General features: G+C 41.6%; 1 long non-coding RNA gene across 4 annotated transcripts in view; it reads left to right on the forward strand.

Moving 5' to 3' along the window:
* LOC125455029 (uncharacterized) overlaps nt 1–16,397 on the forward strand; it is a 139,444-nt gene that overhangs the window by 71,954 nt on the left and 51,093 nt on the right. For 3 of the 4 annotated variants that reach the window (XR_009446165.1, XR_009446167.1, XR_009446166.1), the window contains exon 3: nt 3,791–4,057. This is a non-coding gene — a long non-coding RNA (uncharacterized LOC125455029). The remainder of the gene's footprint in view (nt 1–3,790; nt 4,058–16,397) is intronic. The other variant, XR_007248128.2, reaches the window with a different exon arrangement.

A 16,397-nucleotide genomic window follows, 5' to 3' on the forward strand; every position in this document is an offset into this window, starting at 1 on the left:
GTCTTATGAACTGCTGAGGCTAAATTGCAAACTGTGGCTGCCTGTTCAATTCAATGGCTCAGGAATTCAACCAAAATGGATCACTAAATGTTGCATGCGCATGTGTGGCTAGCATTATGATCAGGTAGCAAGGGTAAGGCAGCTCCCTGCTTTTTAATCCCTTTCAATTGGTTACAACAGATTTGATTGTTTTGTTTGGAATGTTGTAATTACACCTCAAGTATATTTATAATTCACCAGATTAAAATGTAGGAACAGATTACAATGTTGTTTTAAGTGAAAGAAAGAAGAATTTTATTATCTACCAATGCCAAGCAAGTCTGTTAAAATGCAACTACAAACATACGTAAACACAAGTAACTTGTTTAAAAAGGAGACAGTTTCTGGTTAAGGGAGGGAGAATAAAGTTTACATAGTTTAAAAGTCCCTAGAATCCTTGAGGTGTTAGATTTTAACCTCAGAACACTACTGTTTAATTGATGACTGGTATTCTCAGCTATTGAAAAGTTTCCAGACAACGTTGCGTTCTCACTAAATGAATGTTTTTTCATCCAGCTCGGTTTTTTGAGATGACAAGAGAATCAGGGAGGGAGAGAAAGTCTTTCATTTCTTGCTTACAATTCGATTCTCTATCTCTCTGCCTTTCAGCTCAAAAGCAACTGCTGAAATATAGTACAATCAATCTTTAAGTCTGACTTCAATGCCTTCTCAAACTGTGCAGGGAAGCATTTCACATCCAAATATGTGAAATTAACACAAGTGTGAATTAAATTGGGAGATATTGACCTGAGTATCTTGACACTGAATCTGCTGTCTAGTGTCAATACCTTTTAGATATAAAGGCAATTTCAATGAAGAAAGTTGTGCTTATTCCACATTAGTCTCCTGTACTTGCCTCAAGCCATGGCCAGGTGATAATGGCAACCATTTTATGTGTGTTTTTATTCTGCTTTTAAAACTATTTTAGTCTACGAAAGGTTTTAGTTATAGCAGATGATAGATATCTCAATTCAAAGTCTATATTTATCATTATTGTAACATGATTGCAACTAGTCTGTGTTAAAGCCTGCACCTTTGAAAAGGGAGATGTATGAAGGCTGTAGCAAGTAGTGGAAATGTTTCCAAAAATGTTTCAAAATAGGAATAAGATCAAAATGCAAGAGAAAAGGTGCAGATTCACTGCTGGAGGCCTTAGGCCCAGAAATTGGAGAAGTGAGGTTATATTTCTATAGAAAATCTGGATGTGCTCCAGGCATAGATTGAAAATTGGAAGAGATTGCAAGAAATTTGGACCTGGGTATCAGGCTTCAGTTCGAGAGAAGATAAATTACCTTACACAGGATGAGCAGGGTCAGTGAATGCACCTTCAGTGCCATCTCCTAAATGCTGATTGACCTCACCAACAGTCCAATGTACCACACCTTCTATCACTCATCCATCAGTAACCTGGAATCATGCCTTGGATGTTCCTTCTTATCTTTACAGTCTTGAAAATATCACCAACATTACATTCACATTCTACGTCCGAGCTATTTAGTTATAACAGGGACACCATCCAAACACCTTATAACACAATCACTGACTCTTTTTCCTCCCAATTGCAGGCTCCTAACAGGAGAGAGAAGTGGCAGGGGAAATGTAAGTTTGCATCTTCTGAACCCCTTGAAGGAAACCCATCAATGAATTTTCAGTTAAAAGATATAATAAAGTGTGGAGCTGGAGGAGCACAACAGGCCAGGCAACATCAGAGGAATAGGAAACACCAGCCTTCCTGTTCCTCTGATGCTGCCTGACCTCCTGTGTTCTGCCAGTTCAACACTTTGTAATCTCTGACTTCAGCATCTGCATTTCTTGCTATCTCTGAGTGAATTTTCAGTTGGCAGGCTTGCAGCTGTCATAGTTGAAAACAAGCATTTAGAATGTTGCTGCTTCATGCAGCATCTCAAATTCTGTGTCACTTTCAACCAGTTATCTGATGTGACAATGTGATAATGTGACCATCTTAATCCTCCCCACAATCCTCCCTTTGTGCATTATGTTTTAACTACCACCCGATCAGCCAGGTCAACCTCACAATGAGGGGTCTGAGTGTGAGCCCACATCTTATGAAAAAGCAACGACACTTTATTTGACATTGACCATTAGCAGCTCAGATATGTGGACCTTTAGGGAGTGGTGTCGAATTGGATCAGCTCGTACTGAGTTACCAGGCACCTGCAAGGTGCAGCCAGAATCATGGAGGAAAGATCACATGTGGGCCAACTCCGCAAATGATGAGATTGCAGCTGGATTTTGGGGCAGAATACTCATAGAGGACTTCATTGTTGTAGTGGACAGGAGAATGCTGATGGGTGCAGCATTCAGGGGTAACTGGTGCAGGGTGAAGGAGAATGAGGGAGCCTGACATGGTGCAGGGTTTTGCACAGATGTTGGATGACTTCCTTTCCAGTGAGGAAGTGGTGGCCAACTTGACTACACTTCCAGGCCAGGTCGCTACCCCCACCTTGAGGCGAGCTTGGAGGCAAGGGACATTTACTTAGATGGGAGGTGCTGGGTGAGTTCTCGCTGTCTGCCTGTGCCAATTAAGTCGTTTCCTTGGGAAATTAATGCTTACTGAAGGGCCTCGTCCCACCAATGCCGATATTCAATCAACACTGGCCAGGAAAGTTGCCATGTTGGAATCCTTCAAAAAAACCAATCCTGTTAGAGTTATTCGCAGGTTACCTCACATTCAAACACTCAGTAGTTGGTTGAAAGGCCTGGCATCAGGAAGGGTTGGAGTGGCAGGGGTGGAGTGAGCACTGAGGTAATAAGATCGAAGATGATTACTATGTTGGCCAGTATGGGGTATGCAAGCAAAGACTGCGCCACCATGGCTCTGGAAACTAGTTCTCAAAGATACATCGCAGTTTCTCATAACAGCTAACAAGGAGCACTGACGTGCTGCCTCTGAGGTATGGCAAGGGCTCAAAATGTCACCTTCGACCACAAGGACATCTGCAATCTCCCTCAGTGACCATCAGCAGCCTTACACTTTTACTCTTCTGCTCTTAGCACATAACCTCCTACTCTCTCATACCTTACTGCTTTGCCAGCAAAATTGTTTCTTTGTACAGACTTCATGTTTTCAGGACTTGTATTCTTCCTCCAGTCACTCTCTATTTGTACAAATGGCCGAGTATAAGATAAAAGGACTCAAACTGGCAGCAACCCAACCTATCACCTGCTTATCTGTACACCAACAGTTGTTGAAAGATTTACAGATAGTGGCTTCCATTTAATATTTCTGTGTAAATAAGGGAAAACCTCATTGTGGTGGGCAACATAGTTTTTCATATAATCCCTACAGCGTGGGAGCTGCCATTCAGCCAATTGAGTCACTTTGGCCCTCTAAAGAGCTCCCCAATCAAACCCAACCCCATCTCCCATAATCCTACATTTCCCATGGCTAACTCACCCTACCCTGCACATCCTTGGGCACTATGGCTATTTCACATAGCTCATCTTTGGGCTGTGGGAGGAAACCAAAGCACCCGGAGGAAACCCATGCAGACACAGGCAGAATGTGCTAACTCTACACAGACGGTCACCCAAGAGTGGAATCAAAGCCAGATCCCTGGCTCTGTGAGGCAGCAGTGCTAACCACTGAGCCACTGCGCTGCACCAAGTTAGGAATTAATGTTGTATATTACTGTTTCTATAGGTTCATTACCTGATCAGATTTCTTTTCATTCAGGTAGTAATAGCCTGAACACTAATCCTCTGAATCATAGTACAATTGTTCCTCCAGGTTGCACATGGGATCTGTGCCATTACTTACCTTGGGTGAAATGCCAGGATATCAAACCTCAGTGTGGCAGGTTCTGAGGTGCTAGAAGTTGCGTCAGTTCCTCAGCCTGGCTCCATTTGAACCATCATCTCACTGAGCTTGTTACCTTCAGTCTTCTCTGCTGAGTCATCATTCTCGTAGAGGCTTCAACAGTACAACCAGAGAGGAGACCTTCCAGCTGCCATTCAGCCCACTATCATGCCTACTCCATTCAGGTAAATGGAATGGGTGAGTATGGGGTCATCTGCATGGAATGCTGCAATGAAACAATGAATGAGAGAATCTCAAATGCGTGAAAATCTGGCTCCTCACTTTTCTCTGAGTGATCAGTCTTCTCTTACACAATTGCCATTTGCTAGAAGCCCTTAAGTGGAACCGCAGTTCACAAATAGGAAGGGATCTTTACATCATTTAGTGTTAATTTAAAAACTTCCATCAACTCCCCATGTACATAATGGAGAGCATCCTTTGTTGGTCAGTGGAGGGTGTAAATCATGCTTCATTTATGGTAGGAACATTCCTCGGTTCTTGGCGTTCAGGTCAGTGGTGGGTCTAATCACTCATGGTTTCGTGGTGATTAAGTGATTATATACTCTGGTAATTTTTGTGGCAAGTGGGATATTGGTGGAGGACAGGTATGCTTTTGATCCTTGCTGGTCTCCTAGGAATGAGGTAGGGAATGTATTTAGTTTATCTGTGGTTGGAAAGGCAGAAATTATTGAAGAGACACTGGCTATAGCATTAGAACTGCTTAAAATTTTGGGGCTTCTGAAGTTGAAACCATACATATCATTCAAATTCTCACTTCTAATTAGACTTGAAAAGCAATCTCACCAGCAAATCAAACATATGCCAAAAATATAGATTTTAGGGTTGCAGGAATTGCAAGAAGTAAAATGTTTGATATTCGTGTCCCTTTTAAACTGGTAGAGAACAGGAAACTGTTAGAAGAAGCTAAGTCATTGAAATTTGAATCTGAGAATTAGGGCTTTTATTTGATTATCACCTTCTCTCTAACAGTCCAAGTGAACAAGGTACGCCACAGTGTAGAGAGGCAAAATAATACACATTAATTAGAAAGCTGAAAGAAAAACTGAAAGTGAGGGACCTTACGGGTATTTATAAAATCATGAGAGGCACGGATAGGGTGAATAGCCAACATTTTTTACTTCGGTTCGGGGAGTCAAAAACTAGGGGACATGATTTAAGGTGAGAGAGGAAAGATTTAAAAGGGGTTTGACGGGCAACTTATTCACAAGTATGTGTATGGAATAAGCTGACAGAGGGAGTGGTAGAGGTGAGCACAACTACACCATTGAAAAGACATTTGGATAGATGCATGAATAGGAAAAGCTTTGAGGGATATGGACCAAATGCAAACAAATGGGACTCGTTTAGTTGGAATAACTGGTCGTCAAGAATGAGTTGGACCGAAGGGTTTGTTTCTGTGCTGCACAACTCTATGATTCTACTGAGCAGGTCTAGCAACATCTGTGGAGAAAGAAAGGGTATTAATGGACAGAACATTTCTTGACCCCTCCACTACTGGTGGAAATGAAGGAAAGAAGGCCAGTGAAATAGCAGGGAGCTGGATGAGAACTATTCAAAGAAGCAGGAAGAAACTTACATAATAGGAGGCCCATTTAAAAGGCCATTTATGGGGCTGGCATTTGCTGACGGCAGGATGGCCCCTTGTCATGTGAAAAGATAGTACATGAGCTGAAGTGGCACAGTGGCTCAGGGATTAGCACTGCTGCTTCATCATGCCAGGGACCTGGGTTCAATTCCATCCTTGTGCAACTATGGAGTTTGCATATTCTCCCCGTGTCTGCGTGGGTTTCCTCCAAGTGCTCCAGTTTTCTCCCACTGTCTGAAGATATGCAGCTTGTGTGGATTGGATGTGGGAAATGTCGGGTTAGTATAGAGAGTTGAGCCTGAGTGGGATGTTCTTTGGACAGTCAGAGTGGACTTGATGAGCTGAATGGCCTGCTTCCATGCTGTGGGGTTTCTATGACTGCTTCAGCTTCATGAGAAATTGTGCATTTATCAGTGACATCTCTGTTTATGCTCTTATTCTGAAGATCATTGACGAGGCAGCTGAAGATAGCTGGACCTCGGATATTTCCCTGAGAAAATTATGCAGTGATGCCTTTGCATTGAGATGATTGACCGTCAACAAAACCACAACCATCTTCCTTTGCGCTCAATATGACGTCAACCAGTGGAGCATTTCACCCAATTCCTATTGGGTCCAGTTTTTGCTTGGGTTTCTCGATGCCAAACTCAGTCAAATGCTACCGTGATGTTAAGGACAGTAACACTTAACTTACCTCTTGACTGAAGTTCTTTTTTTCCATGTTTGGACCGAGGCTGAAATTCCTGTCGCAGAACTCAGAGTGAGCCTGCTCCAGGCATCTGTGGACCTGATCTCAAAGTACTGAAGCTGGTAAAATTGAGCCCATTGTTTCTGGCCAATGACCTTTCAATTCACAATGCTGGCCCAGGCCCCAACAGCAAAGGATACCCTCCCTTCCAAAAGCTGTTGATAAATGGGACATCGACAACAGTTTTTGTTAAGCAGCTTTTACGAGGGAGATGGTGGCTGCTACCAGAATGACAATCACACAGGACTCAGGATCACAGATCGATCAAGGGCAGAACCAGGTTACCACCGATTGGGTTTCACAGGGTGATGGTCATGGATTTTAGGAGGACTCAGCGACAGTGGTGAGGATGGCTCTCCATGGGACACCTGAGATAGCCCCACTTCCTCATGTCAGACCCCTCAGTCAGATGCAGAATACGTTATGATGGTGGACCCACATCACCCAGTGCTGGGAGATGGCAGACCTACAGCTTTAACCATGGTGGGCCCTGGAGGGAATACAATAGTTTTAATCAACCTCTTCAAAGATGTTAGTTATATGCCTCTGGTGCATCTGAGACTTGAACTGGGTTCCCTAGGTCAGAGTCAGAGACATCACCACATCATCAGAGATAATAGGATCTGCAGATGCTGGAGAATCCAAGATGACAAGGTGTGGAGCTGGATGAACACAGCAGGCCAAGTAGCTTCTTAGAAGCAGGAAAGCTGATGTTTCGGGCCTAGACTCTTCTGATGAATACCCACCCATTACCCTCCTGTTTGATTAAATACCTTCTGCACCTCCAAACACACCATGAGAGAGAACCTTCCATGCATGATCTCTGCCGATATCACCTCCTTGAGTTTTTCTCCTCATTTCACCCATTTTTCTCTCATGTGTACACCATTGACATTCGTATCAATTTTACTTTTTTTTGTCTGGACATAAGTCTTTATACAAAAAGTTAACTTCCTTGTTGCCTTCACAAAAGCTGACCAATCTGCTGAGTATTTCCAGCTTGTTCAGTTTTTGTTGCAAATGTCCAGCATTTACAGTGATTTGTATCATTAGTCAATTTTTTTTAAAGCTTCTATTTTTGGCAACCAGTGGACTCATCACGGTGAAGCGTTTGCTTGATTAAGCTTTATTATTGACTGTCATAATCACAAAAGCTTAAATTAGGCCAGCTCGCTGTCTTCACACTATGAAAAGAGAATAACCCAATTCTACTTAATCCTTATGCTCAATTTGCTGACACTAACCCTCGCTTGAGTAGATTAGGTCCGTCCTCTCAAGGTTAATGAAACACTTCCTATGATTAGCTGTCCGAATTTTGATCAGAATTCCAGCTGGGATCTGACAAATCCTTTGGAAAGGCAAAGGAATAAGTAAGACATCTGTGACCGATGGGAATGAGTTGTAAGTCCGCATAAGAGGTGAATGATATCCAAGATATAAAGTAGGTATGTGGGATGCATGCATGACTCGTGCCATATACAATCTTCTGATCACCCACTCAGGCTGGTTAATGGTTCTGCTGCACAAAATGTGCAAGAGCTTACTTAAAAAATTGGAATAGATTTAAATTAAGCACATCAGCTTTTCTGTCAGTGTGAGATAACATCATGTTGTGTGGGCTTTACATGCATCTGCAGTTAGTCTAAGGAAGACCTCATGTGCAATGGAGCACTAAAAGGTCAAGTGTAACTTGGTTATTTTGGGTTTTGTCAGGCATTTCTGAGCAGTGGTGACTTTTACTCATTTATTGTTTCTGATTTTTTCGAAGTTTTTTTTAATGTTTAGTTATAGCGGCACTTTTCTGCATCAATAAATATGTGGGAAAAGTTGGTGTTGTAATAAAACAACTAGGCTTCAGACTGAAGTTGTAGCATTGGCAAGAATTCAACAAGACAGAAAAGATTGTAAAGAAGAGAAGTCATATGTGGGGAGTAATAAATACAAACTTTCCCTTGGCTTTTTGAAATACAAGCCTGAGTCCCACGGATTTGAATGGCATATTTCATGGCTGAAGTGGTAATGGCGTATTAAGGCATGCCAGGGACATCAGCAGGCCCAACAGTTGGAATGGCCTCATTCATCCTCTGCCATGCAATCACAACAGCAGGTCTTGGCACATTTCATTGGCTATTGCCAAGAATAACTGACCTCACAGATGTTGGATCAGCATAAATCGAGTTACAGTATTGTGCCATCTGCTTCACAGGGGCATGGAGCTACCCAGCATGCACCTCTAGTGATAGCGGCGACCCTCAATTTTAGCACTTCTGTTCATTCTGTGTGCCTTAATACAAGTCCAAACCAGTCATAAATACAAGCATCAATATGAACATAGAATTGACTCCCATTCTTTCTCAAATTGGAACGATAACTATATAATCTTTAACACTATCCCCTCCCCCCACCTGATTGTTATATGTTGTGACTCAGTCCCCGAGAAACACTTATTGAATACACATGCAAGTTTCATGCCCACTCCATTTCGTCCTTTTCGAAATCTAGTTGGTCACGTTTTCCAAAGAAGCTTCCTGTGTGACCTAAATCTTGCCATATTCTTGCTGCTGTTGATTAACCAACCTATTTGAAAAGGTTCACTATTTTGAATTGAAATATTGAACTTGAATTACATATTTTTAGAGAATATCCATTCCTAATGTTATTATTTTCAATTTTTTTTTAGGAAGTAGGCAGATATTGACATACAGTGCCAGAACTTGTTGCCTGTGGGAGGATAATGATGGATCTTCCTGAATTGCTGAAATCTGTGTTGTGGAGATGGTCCCACATTGCTGTGAGATAGGAAGATCTAGGATTTTAACCTAGGGCCTATAGTTTCCAGACTCCGAATGATCTAATTGTCATGGCAACAAATCATAGCCCTGGATCATCTTTGAATATGTTGAACTTTAAATTCCAAGGCATATTTTCTTTAAAGGATGACTGTTACAAACAAACTGATGTGGAAATGAATTCAATGGCAAGATGGAGAAGGAGACACTATAGAATGTCACCCCGGTGCTGTCAAAAGATGTCTCAAAAAGAGAAATGCACTAGAGGCTGAATTGTAATCTCCTGTGATTATCTTAGACCATGAATCTGAAAGTTTAACAAAAACAGAAATCTGAGTGACAGACAGGTTTGCATTTTTCTCTTGCACAAATAAAGAGGGATAACGGTCAAAAACCATCAATGCTGGTCTTTGTATGCTAGTGGTAGAAGATTTCCTAATGATCTGAGGTACTTGTAATTACTAATCAACATTTCAGTGCTAGTTGTTAGGAAGCTCACAGTTGAAAACCTATGTTCTAGTCACCCCAGCATTGCAGATAAATGGCACCATCACTGTGAGCCAGCTAACCCTTGAACCAGTCAGAAGAATACAGAGCAGCAGAGGGACACTCCTATACTGCATGCAGCCAGCTAACTAACATCAAAAGGAAGCAGGACATAGGATTTAAATTAATCTGCAAAGCTGAGAATCCCACCACCAACTCTTCAACATTCCATTTTCAACTCTTTAGGATGAGCATAGAGACTCATCCATATATCTTTTCATCTTGTAACTTTGTTTTGACTCACATCTCATTTCTAATCTGTGTACATTCATCGGGTTATTATCACTTCTGATGTTTCACAACTAATAAACGCAGTCGTTTGTTAACCAAAGGCAGTATGGATAATTGGGTCCTTGGAAAATATAAATGAATTTGGTGTGGGTGAAAGATATCTACAAGTGGGAGCATGCTTTCTAAACTTACCCTGCTGTGGCCAACTGAGGTGGGCAAAAGAAAGAAGAAAGGGAGTGAGTTTATCTCTCCTCCAGCAGGACCTTTACAGTTTGGGGAATTGAGTATTGAACCATAACAATATCAGAAACCTGGCCTGGAGTCCAGTTGGGACTTAATGCATCTTTCTTAGCTTCTTGAAGATGATGTTATAGTTATAATTTTCCAGTTCCTCAGCATAATATGCATACTATAACATTCTTCTGCAGAATAACACAAATCCAAAGCTAAAGCACTGAAGTGCTTCAAGCAACTAAATTGCTGGCTTTTTTTAGCGATACTAACCTAAAGGACAGCTATTGAGCAAGTGAGTGTTGCTAACAGAAAGTGGAGAATGGCAAGTCATTTAGCCTCAGCAACTTCAGGAATAGGTTGGGGAAGCATTTTCAAGGCAAGGTGACAAGCTGAACAGTGAGGACAGAGGGCCCATATTGAGAGCCTGCAATTAGCTGGCACTAAGGTAATGTCTGACAGTTATAATAATAAGATTCAGTGTGATAAATGGCATTTTAAAAATCAAACCTTTAATCTGAGCAGAGTGATGGGAGGAGAGAATGAGTTGAATGGAATTAATCAAAAATTAATGTATGTTGTCAGAAGACCACGGGGCGGCACAGTGGCTCAGTGGTTAGCACTGCAACCTCACAGCACCAGGGACCCAGGTTCAATTCCAGCCTCGGGCAACTGTGTGGAGTTTGCACATTCTCCCCGTGTCTGCATGGGTTTCCTCCGGGTGCTCTGGTTTGTTCCCACAGTCCAAAGATCTGCAGGCTCGGTGGATTGGCCATGCTAAATTGCCCGTAGTGTTCAGGGGTGTGTGGGTTATAGGGGGATGGGTCTGGGTGGGATGGTCCCAGGGGCAGTGTGGACTTGTTGGGCCGAAGGGCCTGTTTCCACACTGTAGGGAATCTAAACTAATCTAAAAAAAAGACCACAGTTTTAGAAATAGATAATGATTTTATGAACCATTACAAAAATGAAAAATCTATAAGGGATTTATTTTCTCCCTCATTAAGGTTAAAAATCAGCATGTACGTCAAGCCATATTGCTGAGATACCTTGTATCTTGCAGCCAAGCTGCAGATCCTTGGACTGTAGGAGGAAACTGGGGAACACGGAGGAAACCCACGTAGACACAAGGAGAACGTGCAAAATCCGCACAGACAGTCATCCGAAGCTGAAATTGAACACCCATGTCCTCCTGTTACTAATTCTTCTGCCATTGGAAGGGATTTTTCCTTATTTACACCAGCAAACACCTTCATCAAATCTTATCTGAACAATTTTGCTTTCATAAGAACATTATGGGCATCAACTCATCCCTTCCTTGACTACTTGCCATCGCGGATGCAAGAAACATGACCAGTTTCCTGACTAAGAAACCATGGTGACCGGCCTTCTGTACTGAGGGTGTGGGGCATGGAAATAACCCAATCTGAGGTCAATCAGAGGCATAGATAGAGAGGACAATGGGATAGCCTCTGGAAATCACCCCTGAATTTCCCACTAAACCCCCACCTCTCCTCTTCCCCAAGCACGTCTCTCTGCAACACCCACTTGGAGATAAGAAGACTAAAATCATTTAATTTCTTGCTGTTAGATTCTCTGAGGAGTAAGCCTCAACTGGTGGTTTTTAAGACACTTATGCTGCTGGTCTCTATAGGCCAGCAGCTTCTGATGACCCAGAGTCAGGACCTGTGATAAGCCAAGAAACTCATGCATGTTGACCAATCAGCTCTGAACTTGTTGACTGATGTGTAACCATGTGATTTATTACAATATTGGGGTTAGTATGTTAGCTGTGATGTCCCGTGGCCAACCCCCAACACCTTGAATATATAAAACAGAAAAAGCCCCACAGAGCTGCAGATGCTCGAAATCCAAAGCAAAAACAGAATTGGCTGGAGAAACTCAGCAAGTCTGGCTGCATCTGTGGAGAAAAAGCAGTATTTACATTTTGGGTGGGGTGACCCTTCTTCAGAACTGATGGGAGCTAAGAAAATATTGATATGTATGCTGAAGATGGGGTGGAGACAGGAGTAGGAGCAAATGATAGATGGAGATGGAGAGAAGAGAGAAAAACATTCGGGCAGACAAAGAAATGGGTAATGGTCGGTCTCAGAGAACCAATAGCTGCTAACGGAGACTGTTAGTTGCTGACAATTAGTTGTTTTTGGTAGCCGTCCATGTGATAACAAAGCCTGGTGTATGGGGCTTGGGTAAGGACATGCAAGATGGTGCTCAGGCCCTAAAATGATTGAACTCGATGTTGAGTTCTGCAGACTGCAGGGTCCCCAGGCAGAAAATGAGATATTGTTCTTCCAGTTTGTGCTGAGCTTTTCTGGAGCACTGCAGCAGGCCTGAGACAGAGATGATGGCCAGGGAACACTGTGGTGTGTTAAAAGTGGCAGTCAGCTGGAAACTCAGGGTCATTTTTGTGGACAGAATGTGGGTGTTCTGCAAAACGGTTGCCCAGTCTGCATTTGGCTCCTCAATGTATAGAAGAAAATGTGAAAATCCTGCACTAAGTTAAAACAAAGTGCTCCTTAAAATTGAAATGAACAGATGTGTTTATAGGAGTTTTGATTTTAAAAGATTTTTGCAGAAATTCAGAGGTTTTAAAATATGAAAATGTGCTTATTCTCTTGGGTGTGGGGGAGAGGTGGTTATTAATTGAGTCAGAACTCAGTTTTGTGTAGTACAGAGTCAAATGTATGTGAGCCAAATAGATATTCCATATTCACTAATCCATATCCTAAGGCACCTGTACTCTTGAGAAAATTCCTTAACATGATTCCACTTAAAATGACTGAGGAGAAAGCAGGACAGGGGAACTGAAGAAATCAAGATTTCATAACTGGAAGTGAAGGAAAACGTTACAGTTGAAAAAAAAAGTCTCCTTTGTGAGAATAGCACTGGGTAAAGCTGCAATTTGTGTAGACCAAAGGAGCAGTCTGAGTAAGTCTGCAGAGTTAATAGACCGAGTTCACATGTTGCATGTGGGTGGGTAAAATGCCTTCATGTCTGGTTCAGTGGCTTTCGTTCACATCACTGAATCAAGATGTGAGATATTATCTTGCTGTCGATTAATCACTTTTTCTTTTCTGTTGCTCTTGGAAGGAACTTGGAAGGAAACCTAACATCTTTTCAAAGCCAAGTCATTTATCAGGGAATGAAGCCCAAAGCTATTCCATTCAGAAAGCACATGTTTGGCTGTAAAGGGTGTGCTGGAATGCACTAATGGCTTTGTAGCTTTTAAAGAGGCGGAACTCAATCCCAGTATCCTTTGCCTTGGGCTTTATGGGACTTTCCAAACTAAAAACGACCAGATGGCTCGGCATTAAAAATAACCAAAGAAAATTAAACTGAATGTCAATGCTTAACAAAAACATCTACAGTAAATTCCACAGTCGACTAAACACAATACGCCTTATAACTTCGGGTCAGTAAGCTAAACCCTGTGGTTGGTCACCAGAACAATCTGGAAAATGAATTAAGTTTTCACATGGGCTTCTTACAGCACCCGTTCTCATATTTTAAAATTGCTTGAAGATAACAGGGGCTGATTTGTTTCTGAAACTGCGTATCCTGAAAATTCAGTCGAGTATTTGGACTAACACTTTGAACTGGGTTTAAAGTATGAACAATTATGTGGCATCCTTTGTTGTAAAAAAGCAGCAGATTTTGCTTTTAAATTTTTTTGATGCGTGGACTAGGAAGAGGATCGCGACTGATAACAACAATTGCCCTGGAAGGAATCCTGTTTAAATGGGTTGCATCTACTGTACACAAAATCAAATAGTAATATTTCATATTGAGCAAAGGGTAATATTTGATACAAACTACATCATGTTTTGAGAAATAAAAAGGCTTGGAAAATAACCACATTTACATTCATGCTCCTTCAATTCATCAATTTACAAAGGAAAGTGTCATTAAATTGTTAACATTCCAGGTTGATACTTATTGTCCTGAAATACTAATTTGGTTACTCACTCATCGGATGCTCCCTGACCTGTTGACTGTCTCCAGTGCTTTCTATTTTTATTTCACATTCCAGCATCCACAGAACCTTACTTTTGTACCTTCGATATTGTATTGGCTACAATTAAAATGGAGCCAACTGCTCGTAGGTATGGTTTCTATTCGAGAGGTTTGGGGGATCTTTTAAAAGGTTCAGAAAGGAACAATGTCGAGATGACGTAATACATGCTGACACTTCTGTACTTTAGAAAATTTATTGAGGCAGAGCTACCACCCCACTCCAACCTGCCACTAATGGCCCCCACTCCATGGCCTGGTAAATGGAAGTGTTATTTGTTAAGAAGCTATCATTATAGCCAGGGGCAGAAATGGGACAATGCAGTTCTTGCTACTGAACAGTCAAGTGTCACAAATGGATTCAGTCCTCAGACTGAATGGATACTAAGACTTCTGCAAGACAAACACTGCTTCTGACGATTGTGTTTGAGTGACGTCCTGAGAGTAAGCTGTTCTTGGAGCTGTCAATCTGTTTAGAATCTCCGAATTAAGACAACGTTTTTACCCTTGCCTCCAGTTTTTTTTTCTTACCTTCTCCAGTGGACCATTCATTTTTGAGCATTGGCTAGCCACCTATCCTCTGTGTGTAGGTACACTGGGGCAGACAGCATTAAATGTCTAGTTGAACAGACCTGTGGATTCCCCTTCTTAAATCTATCCACATCTCTATCACCCTGTGAACCTTCGAGCCACTCCTTAAAACTTACCTCTGAATACCAGGTCACCTCTCCTAATATCTTCTTATGTGAAGTGGTGCCAAGTTTTGTTTATCTAATGCTCTTGTGAAGTGCTTTGGGGCATTTTGTTACAACAGTGGTATTAGACCAATGCAAGCTGTGGTCATTATTGTTGTTGAACTTTGCAGCATAAACCATTGCAGATGTGCATCACCAGTCAGTGACAGGAACTTAGTTTAATGCCTCTCCTTGCCTAGACTGGCTAACTTACTCCAGTACTTGGAAATTCCCATCCAATTGGAGAATCCAGACTTCAGAGATTTTTTTTTCCCTATTAAAGCAATTTTCACTCTACACAGATCAAACTTCTTGTAGAGCTTTTGTGCTCCTGAGATGCTGCTGGGCCTGCTGTGTTCATCCAGCCTCACATTTTATTATCCTAAACTTCTTGTAGATTTTGGTTTTATCGAGAGAAACGTTAGTCACTTGCTGAAATATTAAGTGGCAAAGAAAGATCCTGGTTTTTTGTGGTATTTCAACAGTTTGACTTTGTTTTATTTCGTGATTGAGAATATTCATGGGAGTGCTTCTATTAAACAGAACAATACACACAGTAAGCTCATTTCTTGAGGTCACTCAAGCAGCCGAATCCTGGTCTAATAAATAGTACTACAACATACGCCCAGGTGCAGGCTCTGCTGGGTCAATTGCCTTCACTTTGATCGCGGAACAATATGTGGCTCAACACCACCTCGAGCTTCTCAAGCCAACAGAACAGTACATTGTCAATAGCCCCCAATAAGCTGGAGAACTGCAATTGTTTTGTCTTCAGAGTCTATTTCACCCAAGATGAGTGTGGATATGTGGGTGGATATAGGGGCTGCTGTCTCTCTCAATACAAAATTCTTAATTTGTATTGCATGCATTTTTCACTCACTTGCCTGTGGAAAGGAGACACAAGGTTCTGAGGCTCAAGTAAAAGTGAAGACATCCCCTCTCTTTTTTTCCCCCTCTGGTAGAAAGGCTACCTCAGAAAATGTTTCTGCATCACTGTATCATCCTATATCTTTCCCTCGTCCTCCTCCATTTAGTGTCATTCTCACTCTCCCATCACTTTTCCTCCACAAAATACATTAATATGTTAGTGTTCTTTCATTATTATGATTGTTTTTTGTTTCCACATATATTTTTGATCATTTAGAATAAAATTCATTGAGAATCAATTTTTTTTCTCAGGAATATCTATTGCATTAATATTTTTCATTACATACTTCCCAATAAACAAGAAGCATTGTTTCTTCTGAGGGTCAACCGACCTGTCTGGTCATTACAGTTACTTGAGTGGACCAGGGGGCCCGGAGTGGAGTGGGGTTGGCCCGGAGTGGAGATAGCTACTGGCTGGGAACTTGTGGAGCCCAGTCAGACCATGTGAAAGCACTTACAGAAAGCTCATAATGTTTATCTTTTTAGCTTTTTTCCTGTTTTCCTAACTTATACTGATACAATGTTCATCTGCAATGTAGTGTTACTGCTTTTGTTTGTTTTCTGTATTTTTTGCACCTAAGATTTGTACCCAAGATGACACATGTATGGACCACATTGTACACTTTTCACTGTAGCCTATTCTTTTATAATTGCAGTACACACGACAACAAACCTAATTCTATTCTAAAGGCTCAAG

Source organism: Stegostoma tigrinum, chromosome 9 (assembly GCF_030684315.1).
Source record: "Stegostoma tigrinum isolate sSteTig4 chromosome 9, sSteTig4.hap1, whole genome shotgun sequence".
Lineage (NCBI taxonomy): Eukaryota > Metazoa > Chordata > Chondrichthyes > Orectolobiformes > Stegostomatidae > Stegostoma > Stegostoma tigrinum.